Source organism: Polyergus mexicanus, unplaced genomic scaffold, assembly GCF_030449975.1.
Source record: "Polyergus mexicanus isolate NDT 795.1 unplaced genomic scaffold, iyPolMexi1.0 SCAF_7, whole genome shotgun sequence".
Lineage (NCBI taxonomy): Eukaryota > Metazoa > Arthropoda > Insecta > Hymenoptera > Formicidae > Polyergus > Polyergus mexicanus.
In genome coordinates, this window is record NW_027223327.1 from 1,406,974 (window position 1) to 1,421,178 (window position 14,205).

Below are 14,205 nucleotides of genomic sequence, written 5' to 3' on the forward strand. Positions count from 1 at the left end.
CGCGAATTATTGTATATAGCTGTCGCATCAATCGCGGTAACATTCGGTAAATATGAAACTCTCGACTGTTCCGCGCGTATAAGGGAAAATTGAACGGAACTTAAGAGAGATAAATCCCGAGATGGAACATGCTGAGACCACGTCTTTGCATTTATTCCACGGAACCGGAGACAAATATCGGTCCTGGTTCTCGACGACAGAAGACGCTTTCGTCTCGCGGGGTATTTCCCTCTGGATCGCGAGGCATAAAAAAACATCCTCGATACTTGCGGAAGAGACACGAGACGCGCGCGTGCCTATGACACATTGTCTCCTCCTCCGTTTCCTCCCTCCACGTGTTACCGATCTCGCGGATGTCGGTTTACATATTTTTAACCACTTTTTTTCCTCTCGAATCCGACAGTCGGGCTCGTTTCTCTCCCTCTTTCGTTATCTTCCTTTCGTACGGACATGCCTATCGAGCCTTTTCATTGCGTCTCTCTCTCTCCTTCCTTCTGTCTCCGCGTTACCCCCGAAACGCGTGCGCGTTTCACCCCGAAAAGTGGATATTTTCGTTCGGAAAAAAGAGCGAAAAAAGCGCGGATTCGTTACACGAAACACGAGGAGGGTCGCTTCTGGTCCGCGGTTGCAAACGAAGCGATGCCGAGCGAACGAACGAACGTCGATCAGAACGGTGAGAACGGTAGAACAGAAGGGTGTTAAAGGAGGGGGAGGGGGAAGAAGGGAGAGAGAATCGAGAGTAAAACAGCGACGGTCGCGAAGGGAAAATGAAAACCACGCATCTGCGTACGAGGAGAGAGGGTGAAACCGGGGGATAACGTTGTCTCTCCCGGAAAGTGGAAATTTTGGACGACGGCGGAATACGGGAAAGAGAAAGATAGAGAGAACAAAACGTACCCTTATTATGCGCGTTCCGCACGAGCGGGGTGCAGAAAGCACCTCGAATCCTTTAACCGAGGGGAGATCGAAAGAGTCGCGTGATTTATCGCGTCGCGCTGTTTTAAAGAGTGTCGCTAAGTCTTCAATACTGTAGTTCCCTGATTTGAAGAAAGCCACTTCGATATTTAATATTTCGTACATTATCGAGAAAAGAGCGATCTTATAAGAGCTCGTGTAGTTATATCCCCTTCGAATCGCTCTGCGGATTTTATTAACTTATAATACCTCGCCATTATCCCCATATATTACTAATCAATAAATCCGATATTAAAGTTTTCGAGTACGCGTCAATATATCCTTGGGAACGTCCGCCGCCAATCTCTCTCCGCCGTACTTCGTAATCTCATCGAAACTTTCCCATTAGACAGCCGCGGGTCAAGTATTCGGACATTACGACGTTTCATATTAATTTTATCCGTGAAGCTTCCTCTCTCATTCTCTCTCGCGAGACGCGGATGATGGATGAAGAAAGGGCCTCTCATCTCGTCGGCTACGGTGATGTTTAAAGGCACGACGAACAGCTCCATCAGACGTGCGCTAACGCGAGACCATGTTAATCTCGAAGCTATTGTCATCACACTCGGCGCATTATTCGAATAGCCAATCAAGCGTAGGTGAGCATGCCGCGATCGCGTTTATATGCGCCATAAAATGGGGATTGCGCCGCCGAGCCATAAGGGTCGGACGAACCTCCCGCTCGTGCGACACGCTCGCGTTAATGTAGTTTGGATGGATCGCCTCTTCGTGCGATGGTCACGCAGTTTTGCGATTTATTCCGATCAAATTGCCCAAAGAGCAGTTGCAGCGAGATGGAAAACGACGAGCAAATCAGCCAGATCATTCGCGCCTAAATTTTAATTACTGTGCACTCACTCTTTTTATGCGATCGTCGAGAGATTTGGGGATTCTTTTTTTTCCGAATGAAAAATTAAACGTGTCGAGATGCCTGGGCGGTATAATATACGTTATCGGGAAGAATAATAAAATTAGAACGCTATTTATTTTAAAAATTGTTTTACGATATATTCTGAGATTTAATATAACAAAAAGATTATTCGTAAAGAATTAGTAAAGATTTATCTCGCAACATGCATTATTATTGAAAACTTGGATATTAATTCTCCTTGTTAGAGAGTTTAAAGATACATCGGTAGATATTTTTATACGAACGGATGAGTAGAATGTATCGTTCTATTCTCGAAGAAACTAGCGACTCGTTAGATGTCGAGATATTAACGCACGAGCGAACAGGTAAAAGAGCTTGGAAAGGTGCGTTGAGGCGAAGGATCTTCAGGTGCAAGCTTTAAAGTAGGATCGTAAACCAACGAAAAATTAATCGAATAGGGCAAGGGTGTGAAATATCTTTATGATCCGATACATGGCAGATAAAGAATATAAATTTAGGAAACTAGTCTCTTCATTGGTTAAAATTTCCTGTTAATTTCTGTTCCGGTATCAATACAATTTTAAATAAAAACATATATTTTAATGCTCTAAATAGAGACTGTGTTCACGCATAATAATGTAAACAAAATTATATTAAAATTGCGAAATATAATAGTGAATCAAGTATTTATAAAGATGCGTTAAACGAGTACTTGTACATTTTTTTACCACAATTATATCGCTAAAAGAAGAAGAAAGGGATTGACATTTCGATTAACTATAAGTTCTCAGTGTACACAAACCTATCGAAAAATTCCAATCGCAGCCAATAGAGAGACGGATTGATGCCAGAATGGCCGTGTTGTGACAGCAACACGAATTAATCCCTTTTCATCGAGAGAAAGGGAAAGCCGGCGTGACTCGTACAGCGAGTCCCTTCTGAGGGATAGGGTTGCGCAAGGGTTGAGACGGAACGATGGCGGTGTCGATTTCAAAATGGCTGCAGCGCCGTGTGCTTAATTTACGAGTATAACAAATCTTCTTTTACATAAAAAAAAAAAAAAAATGACAAGATATATATTTTTCAAAAATTTTTTGAAATACATTTTTTATTTACAATTTATAAAAAAAAATCAGATTTTTCTCTCAACAAAAACTTATTGTTAAAGCGCGATTAGACGCGCTTTAACTAATGCGGTTCGAATCAATTATCAACGAAGGCAAGTCTCAAACGTCGTGTAACGTCCGTCGCAGCTTCTGCTTGATATTCAGCGGACGTTTGTTTACGTTTCCTGAGCGATTGCGGCGTCTAGTTCCGTTAACTAGTCGTAAGGACGAGGAACGCAGGAGATTCGTGCGCGGCATCGGAGACAATTTATTTCGCGACATGAATATTCCCCATCGTCCTCGTAACTTGTTTCCCGTCATTCGAGGATCTATAACCGCCGGTGTGTGGTGGCATAAATTTTCGTAAATGAAAAACAAGAGGAGAGCGTTCGGTCGCCATAACTCACCGGAAATGCCACCTTCGTAAAAAAAAAAAAGGTGCAAACCTAGCAGACCTAATGACACCTCTGACTGTTTAAAATGCTTGATCTCGCGTCCGATGATGAAGATCTGTGACGCAAATCTCTAGCTGCAATCGTGGACCACCGGTCTATTGTGGCGATTTTATAACGGCATTTTAAAAAATCTCGTTTCTCGATTATATCCTGCATTGCATAATAAATAACATTTAGCGAACGGTGAATAAATAGTACGAAAAGCAGTATAAAAGTAAATTTCAGAATAATATTTTAAACAAGCAATTCAACTTACGTGTTTTAATGATTTGGAAATTTTTAATTTCAAAAAATAAATACTCCGTCGTTTAATTAGATATTCTACAAAAACAATATTACTTAAACTAAATAATCTGTTATTTGATCATTGTTACAAACGACGGAATCATCGATCTCGAATTTTAATGCCCGATTTTATATCGAATCTTAATGAGATCATTCTAAGCAGGACTTGTCTGCGACGCTGATAACGCATCTCGGTAATACTCATATATAAATCATGATTAAGGCAGCCACATATATTGACGCGATAGACGCGAATCCGCCCAGCATCGAGAGATAGGTTTATTGCAGTGCAAAGACTGTAGCACCGCAGAGATACGAGCACACGTGTACATGTACACGCGTACACGCAAACCTCTCCGAAATCATTAACGACAATGGCGCGGGACAGACGGCCATCGAGCTTGGACAATAAGCGATGTTGGCAGCGGCGACGTTGTCAGCCAACCCCCGGGCATACAGAGAGGCTGGCAATCTCTCCTCCGCAACCCCTCGATCCTCTCTCTCTTTCTCTCATCTTTCTCTCTGTCTCTCTGGTCGTTCGACCCAGAAAAAGGAGGGGTTCGTCCGTTGTGCAGATTGCACAACCGTCCGACGCCAGCTGGCCAACCCCTTGACCCCGACAGGGTGGACGCACGATTCGCTCGTAAGGACCCTGTGTACGTAACTCGGTCCGATGTGACCAAAGGGGGTTGAGAAAAGAAAAGGTGTCCAGCCGACCGTTACTGCCGCACCTCGTCGAACTGACCGATTGGACGGGTGTTAAAATCGTGCGTTCGCACGCGAGAAGAAGCGGAGGATTGTGAAACGCGCAAGAGATGAATGAGAGGGCATAAAGGGGGCTGGACGCAGAAATATGTCCCAGGTGGAACCGGTAAATGGAACGCGGCCGTCTAGAGTATCGGGGATGGAGGTAAAAATCCGGTTTGGCGTTCCGATGTCGTGTCCGCGATTCTCTCGCCTCGTACCTTTCCGGTTCCGAATTAGGCAGTCGCGCGCGTAAAAGTATAGCGGCGTCTTTAGATTCGCGCCGTTACACATTTACAAGGATGTAGGAACAGGTGACACGCACAATCACGGTGGCCGCGACAAACGGTTGAGACACCGTCGCGTAGAAACGGAGCAGCTGTTCTCGGAAGTTTTAGCGTTGTTAGATATCTCTCTGTTTGAGAGGAACTTTTTTTTTTTTTGGAGAGGAACTTTTTTTTTTTTTCCTTTTTCTTATCTGCGTCCGTCGGAAACAAGTTTCCCAAGCCGAGAGACCAACCGCGTCGCCACCGAGGTGCTCTCGTGCACATTAATGCATATTCGTAGAAAGCCGTCTCATTCAATTTATCGTTCTACTCCGACTACTAACTCGTATATCTTAACTCAATTATTAATAGACGATTACATATATTATATTATATAGTCGATCTCATTTCTTGAAAAAAAGAAAAAGAAATTTAATAAGAGAGAGTTCACGCTTGAACAAGCTTGACGCGCGATTTCGATCTATGCTTCTTCATCCAAGCAGATCGCTAAGAACATTGCTCCTATCGCAGGTACTTTACGACGGCCGACGAGAGCCGATCCGCCTCAGCGTTTTTCTCCTCTCTGGCTGACGAAGTTTTTTTTTCTTCTTCGAGGATCGTGTCGGACCCCTTTCGGGACTACCTGGGCGCGTGCGCGGCGCGTTTCTATGGTCCCGTCGACTTGTTTCTTTTTTAGCAAACGAGCACGCCGCGCTACCTGGAACACCCGGGAGAGACGAATTAATATATCGAGTAATGGATTAAGGGTCGCGGGACCTACCTACCCCACGTAAACGTCGGCGCAACCCTCTCGTCGCGTTTATACCTGCACCTCTCCGCGGGATGCACCCGCTTATGGTCGACGCATATAACCGCGCGCACTATACGCACCATACGCACCATACGCGCGGTACTATTGTGCCGAAGGAGGGAGGTTCGATAGGGTTGCGAAACGATAGATCCCTTTTCTCTTTCTCTCTTCTTTTTTTTACCTCCGCTCTCACACCTCTAACTGGGTAATTGGAAAGCGATATATCCTTCCGCTCGATGAAAACGGGTGCTTTATTGAGTGGCACCGACCCGCGTGCGTGCTATAAAAGCCATCGTGGCGACGAGTATCGGCGACAGGTTTCACGATAGGGATAAAGGAGGAGAAATAGATGTGAGTCTCTAATCATCTCTCGCAACATGTCCGCGTTAAAGTTCGCACGCAACTCTATTTGACTCTTGAATTCTAGAAAAAAAAAATATTATTAAGAATTATATGCAATTAAAAAAATGTACGAATTATATAAATTTTAATTATATATGTTGTCAAAAAATATACATAAACTAAAATATATTATTCGACGTTCTAGTCGTACCTACGAAACATTATAAATAATAACTCGTTGATGTGTACAATTCAATTAATTTTTAAATATGAACAGATGACACTCGTATACCATAGCTAATACAAGCTTGTATTAAATGTATGTTTAAGGCCGACCGACCTGGAAATGTCAGACGGTAAATCATTCGTTTCGAACCTTGTCGAGAACGCGGCAGACCGAAAAACGCCCATCGCGCGTCGCGTCGACACGGACATCAGCCACGAGATATCTCGTTAAACGGCGCAAAATTACAGAACTAGTCCGTGGACGAGTAATTGCGGAACGTCGCGCGACATTTGTTCGCTTCGTGGAGGGCCGGGAAACTCCCACGAGCGAAGGGATCAGGCTCCCTTTTCACCTGCGAGGGAAAGGGTCGCGATCCTTCTGTCGCACCTCTTGCTCTAACCCTCTCTTTCGATGATACACGTACGTATGCGCGCGTCTGTGTATATATGTACGCGACACCTGTTACGGCGTACGGTTACGCACGTTACACGATGCATCGGGGGTCGGACAGTTTAGATAGGGTTAGAAAGGGTGAGGCCCCGAAGCGGTCGGGGCCTCGAGCGAGGCGTAACCCTTTTTCCCCCCCTTACTCTTCCTTCCCTCCCGTTGTACCGTAATAGTCGCAGGTATAACTTATACACACTGCCACCTTGTGCGCGCGGTAGAGATCACAATACAATAACGGGCCGCAACCCTTTCGAACCCTTTAGGGCATTATGTCCCTAAACGTTATCCCACCGAAAGGGAAAAAAATAGGCCACCGAATAACAGGTTGGGGATCGTTTACGTAACCCCTTCCCTCCCTTTCCTCTTCCCTTCTTCCTTTTTCGCCGTTTTTCACCTCTTTCTTTTCGCTTATAGCGAGATGTGTTTCTTAATACTCGATGCACCTTGCGTCTCGTATCTAAGAAACGAATTCTTTTACGAGACGCGTATTTTACAAGAATAATCGTGGTAGCGTCTTGATATATACATATATACACATACACCGACGTATCATTAAAATACAATTATTTTTTTTTTTCTTTGAAGATCAGTTTTATTACGGTATACCTACAATAATGATAATTTATTTTCCCTCATCAGCTGGTGCATCAACTACATGTGATTTGCGGTAGAAGCAATAATTTTTTATTTTCCAATTTATAGTCATGCGATCATCGAATCAAATGGTTTCCGTAATTTTTTAATATTAATTTTACATAATGCTGAAAGTGTATTGAAAAGGGCGTTTAATCACAATATATTCGATTTTTATACCTTCAAATACATATTGTCGAATAATGGTCTTGACTGCGTCGCGTTCCGGGGGAAACAAAACCTTCGCCGATCACACACGACTTTTTAAGAACGAGCTGTACGCGGTTTAAAAATAGATGAAAAGGAACGAAAATGTGGAGCGATATACCGAGAGCAATAATTATCGATGAATTCGGAGGGATCGCCGTGACTGTCGGCGCCAGCCGGAAGTAGGTGGCATTTAACTGAAGACCGTACGAAAAGGGATGAAAGGACGACCGCCGATCGGGGTCGTTCGTTTAAGACGGACCGGGGAATTAGCCGGTACCGATAATGAGAGGTCGCTTTCCTTCGCGTCTTTACTCGGCGAATAGGGGTTGTCGCTGTTAAATCTTAAGTGGAGTAAGAAAGAACGAATGGCGAGCAAAAAGGAGAATGGAAGGAGAAAATTCTTTAGGAAAACGTTTTTTTTTGTTTTTTTTTTAATAATCGTCAGTCACAATGCTAATTTAAAACGCTTTAGATTAAATTTCCATTTTCTTAATTAACACTAACAATAAGAAGGATGGGATTTCAAATCATGATTTCACGATAATTTTTTATTAGACGAAAATAACACAATAACAAAATAAACACTTTTATTTACGAACATTTTCCAATTTTCTTTAGATAGTACGCAAATATTTCGGCAACACATTTTCTCGATAACATAGTGTTCGGCTTTGGCGGCCTTATTGTTTAATGTATAGCCTTATCATTCGTATGGCGACATTCGAACAGTAATGTAGTGGTACAAAACGCGGTGGCGTAAACATTGGCGCGCGTAAACATTGTTTATGTATCACGGCCTTGTTATCATTTATACAAAGACACTTGAATAGAACTGTAGTGGGGCGAGACGCTCAAATTCCTTTCTTATCCCTTGTTATCATTCGCGCGGCGATACTCGAGCGATAAAGTAGCAGTGCGTCGTCGGTGCCGTCATCGTGTCGCGGACGGTTTTCGCGTTTTTCGCGTCGCGTGTCCGAATAGCATTGTCACGAGTCGCACAATGGCTCATCATATGTGGCACGCGCATTTGTGTGTTGAACGCACATTAGTGCGTCGTCGTTGCCGTCATCGTGCCGTACGAGCAACGATGCGTCGCGTTGTCGCGATATCGCGTTGGACTTCCATCTCGTTTTCACGATTGTCATCGAGAATCATACTTCGTTGCCGGCTAAATGGGATGTCTCTCAGCATTGCAATCTTTAATATATTAATATCTATTAATATAATTAATTTTATATTAATATCAGTTAATATATTAATACTATATTAATATTATATATTATATAAATATCTATATATTTTATAAATTTAATAAATATTAAATTATAAATTTTATAAATTTAATTTTATTAATGCAGGCGCAATGTTAAAACGCCTCAGTATCGCGACTGAGGCGAATGCCGGCCACGTAGCAACGTATGTTCGTGCATAGTATAGATGCATGTTCGCGCGGTTAATCTTGAACTTCGGTTCGAGAATCGGTTGTCGAGGGCACGTTCTGCTCCGACAAAGGGTTCGGCCCGAATCGGTTAGAGTTCGGTCGATTGTTTTGGAATTGTCGTTGATGGGTCCCTTCTCTTGTATCGTCTAACAGCACATTGTAACAATACTAACATGTTTGGCATTGGAGGAATTGGCTGTATTAATTAGGTTCGATTTTCGATCGCTAAAGAAGTTGATCTCCCGCTTTCCAAGTGATCTAGATTGTTAGCACCTAGGAGGTGGGTATCTTCATTCTCGAGCCGTCTCTCAGCTTTACGATAAACCCGGCTCAGTCTGTACGATAGAGACTTGGTGGTTCGTATGAAATCGTTCCTAATGAAGTTCGAGTCGGCCCTCGATGGGAGCAGGCGCGGACCAAGAGTCGAGCGAATCCCATCGCGTCAATTCCATCAATCGATTTCGTCTTCTCCCGCTTCCGTTTAACCTTTGCTCGATGTAATCGGTGAATTCTCGACTTGTCGACTCGAAGTGTGATTCTCACGTGAAGCGGGGTTCGATCGTGCCGAAATTCGAAAGTGCGGGGGAGTATCGTTGAAAATATCGCGCGTGTGAATCAATCTGAGAGGAGGAGGAGGCCTAGGAGGGGCACCGGTGGAACAACCCTGTGGTAAGTAATTTATTTGTATATTAATTATTTATTAATTGCGTATATACAATTTAATTTAAACAAACGCGTAATTTGGCTTTTTATTTATACGATTTAGACAAGAGAGAATTAGAGAAAAAGATTTTTATATGAAAGCTATAATTTTGTAAAAGTTTCTACTTTTAGATTATAGTTTTTATATGAAATTATTAAATTTTATCACTAATCAAATTAAAGATTCGTAAAGAGCAGAACGGAAGGTTAACTGAAGAAATAAAATATGAACTATAAGAAATTCTCGCTATCATTGAGCCGTTTTCTCTTTTCGATCGCGTAATCTGGTTCAAGAAGCCATCTAAGTTTACGGATCGTCGTATAAGTCTTGCCTTATCGGAAGAAACACGACACGCTAAACGACCTATCGCGTTGCTAACTTCTTGTTTCAGATTTTATTTAATTAGAGGATATCTTTCATAAACGTAATCGACTTATAAGTAATGCTAATGCGTCGCTATAAACATGTATAAACATTTTATATCTTTCAAATATTAAATATAGTGCAAAGGATATATAAATATTTTAAACTCATGCAAAAATAATATTAAATATCAAATATAGAAATAAATTTTTATTGGAAATTAAAAGATTGAGATACGACAGTAGGTAACACATCACGCATAACGCATCGTTGAAACTAACATTAGCTATAACAGCGAAGCAACAAACTTGGATCCAATTAATCTTTTCCAGCGGGTTCTTCGCACGCACGAACGGTTTAACGAGGTTGCTCGAAGCAACGCGCCGCCAACCGAGGACCGATTAATCTTCCCTTGCGCGTACGAGAAGGAGAGTGGAAGAGAGAGAGAGAGAGAGAGAGAGAGAAAGAATTCTCCGAATCACGAAAAAACATCGGCGTAAAATTAGCTAACACCATCTCGGCGAGAATCCTCGGATTCCTTCTCTCGGGAATAGCGTGATGCTGCAACTATGATCCGCCATCGCGGTAGACGGCGAGGAATCGTCGGGTTCCCAGTGGGTTGCCGCGTTTCGCGCCCTGGCCATCCTTTGTTTGAGAAGTCGAATTGCCGATTCATCTCGGCGCTTAATTATTTTTCGTAAAAGCAACAAACTTTAGACGATGCGCCTTGGGGAGCCCCTCGAAACTATCGAATCCACGTCGCATCGCTTTTGTAATAATCGTAAATTTGTTGCACGATGATCCCGCGCTATTCTTACGTTAACTCTTTCAAATTTTTTCTTACTATTAAAAAAACACTAAAATAATGTAAACTCTTTCCTTTGTTCACTCAGAATTCATTAATGTTGAAATTTAAAGCACTGAAAAATTAGCCATTATCACTAACTGATTGCAGTACTATACTTATAATTGAAATCACTGCTTATCAGTGATAATAGATGAGTGAAACATTGAATAATAATAATCTCGCTATTCCTTGTAATACTCCGATATTTATATTTAAAGATCTTCACCACGAGATATACATAGGTAGATGAGATATGTAATAATAATCTCGCTATCGGAACACTTCGATATTTATATTTTAAGATTCTTACCGTCAGATAACGTATTCCCAGGGAAGAAAAAGGTTCTTCTAGAAACAAGCCCGGCGATAGACCGCCAGGGAGATTAACTCTTCCTCTTGGTTCCGAAGGGTGAACAAAAGGGCGAGAGATCCGGCGACGAGAAGGAAAGAAGGCCATACGCCATTATTCCCCGGGCGCTTTATCTGCTTCTCGAAGAAACAAAAGTTCGCCTCCGCCACCGCGACGACGGCGACGGCGACGTCGATGGCGGTGTCGGTGCTCACCGACTATCGATCTTTTCGCCCTTTCGCGGGGATGGTCCCTCGCGGGGAGTAATGCGCTACGGAGATATACCTTGATCCACAGATATCCAGCGGTCACGATCTCCGCGAACTTTTATATCGAGGGTCGCCGAAGTTTTTCGGCGCGTACTTCAAAGAAGTTCTCGGAGAAAGGAGACGAAAGGAGGAGAAAGGGGAAGAATGAGAGAGAGGTATAGAAAGATCTGGTAAACCGTCGACAAGTCCATCGTCAAGACGACACCGCGCCATCAAATATTCTATGAATTTCGAGTCGGCTTTGTGTCGGAATACGACGACGTCGTCGCGAAAGGAGATATTTCGCCGCATTAAATTTTTATTGGAAACTTTTGCGATAAAATATACTCGGCTATCCCCGCGACTCCCTCTCTCCCGCGCGCTTATATTTATTTATTCATCCGTTATAGGCGTGTCGTTACCTTGGGCAATTTTCTTAATCGATAAAATTGTCCAGCGATATATTTCCCCTGCATTTTTTTTTTTTTTTTTTTTTTATATCATGCAATATCAAACATTATACAGCTTTTCCGAGAATATTGCAACCAAGTGTTCTCACTTAATAAATCTATCTAATAAATCTTAATAAATCTATCTAATTTTCACGAAACTTTAAAATGACAGAATGACACATATCGTGCGTGATATTGCTAGTCTCGGATAAGAAATCCATCGCGAAGGCGAACTACGTCGAGATTATTTATCTGACGATATATTTCTGCGGAATACATAAATTTAAAATTTTTTTTAAATAAAATATAATCAATATATCTGAAATAACATATTCGAAAAAATTTAAGATTAAAATTCATAAATACAAAGCCGATCTGAAGACATATTTTACGCTTAGGAACAATTTCGCGAAAGATGGCGATTTCATTAAATAATACGATTGTTAATGGCGATACGTTGCTAGTCCGTATAATCGAACAACGAGAGGAAACCTTCGAATCATCAGAAGCCATAATTTCGCAAAATGAGGTAAGCTTCGTCTATCTCCTCCTCGGGACATCCCTCAAGACTGGCATAGGGTTATACCTCTCTCCCCCTCTTTCTATGATTGCCCCATCGTTCCGACCAACCCCCTCGTGTCATATTGGGGTTGTACGCTGCACAACTGACCAATAAGCTATCCCTCGCTTATGTCCACACCGACTGTTCGATCGATAGTTACAGTATCCATGTAACTTTCTCCATCCACCATCGCAACTCCCTCGTAACGCGCGTTTAGCTCGGCTCGCACGATATTTCGCAGAAATAATACGCCTCGTGTATAGTTTCCAACTTTCAATCGAGTTTGTTTCGAAAAAAAATTTCGCGTTGTCACGATACTCGATGAATTTTTTAAACATTTAACTGCCAGCCGTTCATTTAGAAATCCGATAGTAATAAAAATGGCCGATTAGTAATTATAAATAACCAGAAATTATATCGATGATCGGAGTTCAATGATCAAAAAGATCATAGAAAGAAATATGTGTACATCGACGTGACTTAATAATATACATTTTATCGTCACGTTTTCTGTACATTATAGTGAATCAGCTAGTTTTTCGATTAACCCCTCGAAATGATATAGAACTAACAAGGAAGGGACATTTTAAAGAATCACTTATTTTGCATCGTTGCATTTTTATTCGGCCGAGCTTCGCGTACTATCGGGTGGAACTTTTCCATTAAAACCTGCCGCGAAAGTTGCTGACGACCATCGATAAGACGCTCCCGCATAATTAATAGCGGTCGCAACGAAGGATGGTTAAGTCGACGACGACGAGGGAGAGAATAATGGTGAACTAAGAGAGCACGACGGGTCAGAAGATGGCGCAAAGTCAAAAAATTATCTTTTTGTTTCAAATATATTCTTACATTTTGCATTTCTCGACATTTTTCAAGTATAATTATGTGCATCAAAAATTTAAGCTTTCTTGGAATATTGTATGTAACAATATGACGCTAAATGAAAGAGACGAATAAAGAAAAAGATCTTGATCCGCGAAAAAGTTAGTTCTTTTAGCCTGATGTAATGTACGCGCTTTTATTACGAAACAGTAATAAATTGTCAAGATCTCCTTCGTGCATTTATAGCGAAGATTCTCGATGAAGGATAGCTCGGGGTGGATTGGCCGTTAATCAGGAGCAAGGGGCTAGTGATTCAGGAATTTTTAATGGCCGATCTTCTCTCACACTCTCCCATCGAGGAAGAAAATGCCGTCGATTAATTCGGGGACGGCGCGGCGACATTTTTGCAAAGAACTTGGCTTTCTTAGGAAGACAATGCCGAGGGATCTCGGAAGTTACAAAAGGGAGGATCCGGACAAAGGGTGCGAGAACGTTGGAACAAAGAACAGATAACGGAGTGAGCAAAAACACTGGGGCAGAGAAAAGTCCGTGCACACCTCACGAGCATCATCCGGCCTCGAGGCATCCTTAGCGAAAAAAATTATCCGCGAGAAAGCGATCCGCTTCCTGTCTTACAAAAGCCAATCCTTGACGTGGTTACTTTTACAGATGAGAGAAGATCAATGGACACGAGACCGTTTTTAAAAGTGGAAGGCTTGTCTCTCTTATGTTGTATATGTATATCAAAATTTAATTATATTTCTGTCGAACGTCTTAAAGTATAGTTTAGAATGGATCTTCTAAATTTTAAAATTTGTTGTTCCCCGGATAATCGAAAAGGACAGATTGATTATGTCGCGTGCGTCGAACAGATAATGGCAAGTAAAGCAAGCGGCAGGAAGCGAAAAGCTAAGCACGAAAAGAATAGCGGCGGATGAGCGGCGTATTTTTAAAAAGAGAATCTCATTCTCGTTCGCGCGCGGAGCGCTTTACGAAGACCCGTGGCCCCGTAATGAAAACATGAATACTTGAAGCCCTCCCCCACCGTCCATAATTATATCTTCG

At 42.2% G+C, this 14,205-nt stretch overlaps 1 protein-coding gene across 1 annotated transcript in view; it reads left to right on the top strand.

Annotated features, from left to right (window-relative positions):
• The first annotated feature begins 9,391 nt into the window (after window positions 1-9,391).
• The window catches only part of Kr (krueppel), a 32,489-nt gene continuing 27,675 nt past the window's right edge, over window positions 9,392-14,205 (top strand). Inside the window, exon 1 of the mRNA XM_070298598.1 lies at window positions 9,392-9,460. The gene's annotated coding sequence lies outside the window, so the exon portion shown is untranslated. The remainder of the gene's footprint in view (window positions 9,461-14,205) is intronic.